Here is a 4,680-nt window from a genome sequence, read left to right as displayed (position 1 = left end):
CTTACCTGGCAGGTAAGTTACTGATAGCCAAATATGTCTTTTGACACACCATTGCCAAATTGTGTTGACCAACTTGTGGCATGATACCGATTTTATGCCGCCCATATGGTTAATGTAGGCCACCACCGTAGTATTATCTATTTGTAACCGTACATGCAAGTGATGCATATTTGTGCATATGCTTTTAAACCATAAAAGTCACCCAACATCTGTAGATAATTAATGCCCAGTGTAAGTGGTAACGATGACTCTGGGTTAGTCCATCTACTACTTGTTAGTGATGATAATAGGTTGAAATTATGCCAAACTTTTTTTGCCCACCACTGTAGTTATGATATTGCTTCAGTGGGTAACTTCATGACACGATCATAATGACCTGTATGTCGTTTTGGTGCCTGTACCTTTGCTCTTTGTAAGTTTTGACAGTGCAAAGGTCCGAATTGTGTAGCCAGAAATGCTGCTACCATTTTCCCAATTACTCTGTTACTTGTCGAATAGTTGGGAGTACGTGGACCATTAAATTGTTGCATGATTGTGCCAATTCAACTGTTTTGTCTCTTGGCAATGTTACAGTCACGTAGACTGAATTAATTGTGAAGCCCAAGTAGTCCATGATTGTGGATGGCTTCAACTTAGATTTATCTGGATGTAAGACAATCCCAGGGTTTCGAATAACTGTTTGGTAGCTGATACAGCTAACATAGTCAATTCCGTGGTCTTGCCTATTTTTTTAAAGATATCATCAAGATATGCCATGACAATATGTTTTTGTCTTGTGAATATTGCCAGAGCTGGTTTTAGTATCTTGGTGAATAATCTTGGGCTGATGTGAACCCATTGGGTAACGCTTTAAATTGCCAAAACTGCCCCATCCAGGTAAATTTAAGGTATCTGCGATGATCCTTGTGAATGGTACTAAATAGTAAACATCTTTAAGATCAATGCTTGCCATGAAGTATCCTTTGGAAATTAGTTGTTTGGCAGTAACAACCATTTCCATTTTGAAATGTATATACTTAACAAATATATTTAGTGAAGTTAAGTCAATGATGATGCGACATCCACCATCTTTTTGGGTTTAGTGACGAATATTTGATACGAATTCCAAGGGTTCATGTTTCCCATGATACCCTTTGTAATTAGTCTCACCAGTTCAGCTTGTCCCTCTCGTTTCTTTAACGGAGAGGGAAAATACCCTCTGGGGTAAATGTTGAACTGGTGGCAATTTTTCTAGTATGAATTGTATTTTGTATCCACTAAAGCCATTGAGTATATACTGATCACTCGTGATAGACTCCCGTGCTTCTTAAAACAGGTGTAATCTCCCCCCTGTTAGTACTAAGCCCCTATTTTCTATATGTTGGTAGGAACCAGACCCACCTACCTCCATGGTTATGGGTATTCTTCTGTTTCCTGCCGGTCCAACGAGTCTTGCACATTGTCTGACGTGGCAGTGATGTTGGGGGGAGGCGCATTTTCCATGGGGCCTGCTCTGGGCCCTGGTCTGAAAGGCTTACAGGATTGGCATGCAGGCCCCGAGCTTTCACCAGTACCATGAGGTAGACCCTCCTGGTGGACGCGTTAGAGGTACTGCTGACTGGTTTACGTGTGGTGCTCATTCCAGACCCTGCCCTCTTGCGCCGATATTTTGGACACTTCGTCCAGTTTTTTAGGCTTGGTTTGGTAACTTAGCCAGACAGCAGGATCTGTGGTTGTGAGGTCGACGTTCTAACAGTCCTGTAAATTTTTAAAGTTGAGGGCAGGTTTTATAACTTCCTGAGATGTTGCGGAGCACTGCGAACAGTAGGGTCAGGTGTTTTGCCATACTACCCTGACCCTCTGGAAAGAGCATGCGAAAATGATAACCGACGTCAGGGATATCAAATTCATTTTAAGATATTTGGGTTTTTAAAAGCAATGCTCAATGTACCCCCCAATAACAGTGGACACTTTGAGTAAATGCAATTTTGGGGAGGCGTGATGAAATCCAACACCTCATGACTACCTGTCTTGGAAAGGTTTTTTGAAAAGAACAGGTAGTAACCTGGCCGTCAGTTGAGACTGAAAAGCCATCTCGCTAGTGGTGGAGCCACATAGCGGCCACACCCAGCAGCTCTTCCTGATCCTGTACCTCAAGCATACTCCCGATGTTGTTCAGCCAGTGACCCCTCTTCTTGACCAGCCCAGCTCTGGTTCCCATCAATCCCTCGACAAGGGAGATGGCCAGTGCTGTTAGGCACTGGAGTGGGAGTGTTAGCTCCCTTGGCGGACTTGCCCCTGCTCCTGAGGCAAGTCTTGCTGGAGTTTTTAGCTCCATGACCTTCCTCTGGCTTGGAGAAACAGACACTCTTGTTTCTTGTTTGAAGTGCTGATCCCATCTTCCGTGTCTGTCTCCAGCCTGAGGTTGGTCCTGACCTTGCTGCTAGAGGCTGTCTGCCGTTTTCGGGCGGCATTTCAGCGGTTCTCGGGCGGCGAGTCTCCTTGTCGGGAGTCTGCAGGGGTGCCGGCCGGTTTTTAAATTTCCCTCCAGTCCGCTGCTGTTGGTCAGACAGCTGTTTAGCGGACTGGGCATCAGCGCAGCACCCGTGTCTGTGGACCGCAGCGTGTGCGGTCCCATTGCCGCCTCTCCCCCCTCCACTGTCGGCTCCTCCCTGGAGTCGAACGGGGGCCGCTTCCCTCTGCTGCTTTGCTCCCCCTGGAGCAAAAACAAACGCAAAGACGGACTTTACTCTGAAGGTAAGTACTTACCCTAACGTTCCTTTCCTTCAGGCTCGTAGCGGGAGCGCCTGACTCCCGCCTGCCGCTGTTGCACTGCTGGCGTTAATGCCGCGCATGCGTGCTGAGCGGGTTCTTCACGGAATCACTCACGTGACTCCGAAGTAAAATTTGTGTTTATTGTATGTTTTGTTTTTATTGGTTCTGTGTATGACTGCAGGCAATATAATTTCGTTCAGACCGAAAGGTCTGAATGACAATAAAGGAATCTAATCTAATCTAATTAGTCAGGAAATGGTGTTGGGTAGAGTGATGGGACTGAAGGCTGATAAATCCCCAGGGTACTGCATCCCAGGGTACTCAAGGAGGTGGCTCTAGAATTAGAAATAGAATTAGAGTTACCTTTATTGTCGTATCCCCCTTCTCTGCCTCCGTCTGCGCTGAGGCCTAATGGCGGAGCTGGCGACCTCGAGACTCCGGAGGCAGAGCCAGTCAGGACTTGCCCTGGGCTCGCTCCCGTGAGGGCGGCCCGGCTCGAGGCTGGAAATTTCGTGCCTGCAGTCATACATACAATAATAAACAACAATAAACACAAATTAACATCCACCACAGTGAGTCCTCCAAGCACCTCCTCACTGTGGTGGAGGCAAAAATCTTAGGGCTGCAGTCTCTTCACTCCTCTTCTCCCTCTGCACTGAGGCGATACCCCACCGGGCGATGGTACAAACAGTCCCGCGGCTCACCGAACCCCGCAAACGGGCCGGCTCAAACATCGCGGCCCGGGGTGGTCGAAGCTGCCGCCCTCCAGTCCAGCGGACGCAGCCGCTGGCCCGCGGCTGAACCCCGGACTCAGGTCACCGCTGGCAGAACGCCGTCCCAGCCACCGGAGCACCGTTCCAGCCCCGAGCCAGATCGCCCTCACGTGAGCGCCGTACCTCCCTCGAGCTGTGCCGTTTCGACGGGAGCGCTGTACCTCCCTCGAGCTGGGCCGCTCCGACGGGAGCGCCATTCCACCCTCGGGCTGGGCCGCTCCGACGGGAGCGCCGTTCCACCCTCGGGCTGGGCCGCCCCCAACGGGAGCGCCACAGCCCCTCACGGGAGAGTCTCAGCCCCGCGCCAGGCCGCCCTCACGGGAGCATCACAGCCCCTCACGGGAGCGTCGTTCCAGCCCCGAGCCGGGCCGCCCTCACGGGAGCGAGCCCAGGGCAAGTCCTGACTGGCTCTGCCTCCGGAGTCTCGAGGTCGCCAGCTCCGCCATTAGGCCTCAGCGCAGACGGAGGCAGAGAAGGGGGATACGACAAAAAAGTCGCATTCCCCCGAAGGGAGACAGCAAGCTCTGTTTCAACCCCCCACCCCCCCCCCCCCACATAAACACAACCTAAAAACCAAAAACTTAACTAGACAAAACGAAAAAAAACAACACAAAAAAGTAAAAACAAACGGACTGCAGGCGAGCCGCTGCTGCCAGGGCAGCGCCGCCACTTCCGGCAAGTCTAGAAATTGTGAATGCGTTGTTGATAATTTCCCAATGTTCTATAGACTCGGAATCAGTTCCTGTGGATTAGAGGGTAGCTAATGTTATCCCACTTTTCAAGAAAAGAGGGAGAGAGAAAGCAGGGAATTATAGACCAGTTAGACTGACATCAGTGGTAGGGAAGATGCTGGAGTCGATTATCAAAGATGTAAGAGCGGCACATTTGGATAGCAGTGATAGGATCGGTCCAAGTCAGCATGGATTTACGAAGGGATAATCATACTTGACAAATCTTCTGGGATATTTTGAGGATGTAACAAGTAAAATGGACAAGGGAGAGCCAGGGGATATAGTGTACCTGGACTTTCAGAAAGCCTTTGATAACTTCCCACAGAGGAGATTAGTGGGCAAAATTAGAGCAAATGGTATTGGGGGTAGGGTATTGACATGGAAAGAAAATTGGTTGGCAGACAGGAAACAAAGTGTTGGGA

Source organism: Amblyraja radiata, chromosome 1, assembly GCF_010909765.2.
Source record: "Amblyraja radiata isolate CabotCenter1 chromosome 1, sAmbRad1.1.pri, whole genome shotgun sequence".
NCBI classification, from domain to species: domain Eukaryota; kingdom Metazoa; phylum Chordata; class Chondrichthyes; order Rajiformes; family Rajidae; genus Amblyraja; species Amblyraja radiata.
This window is presented reverse-complemented; position numbering follows the sequence as displayed.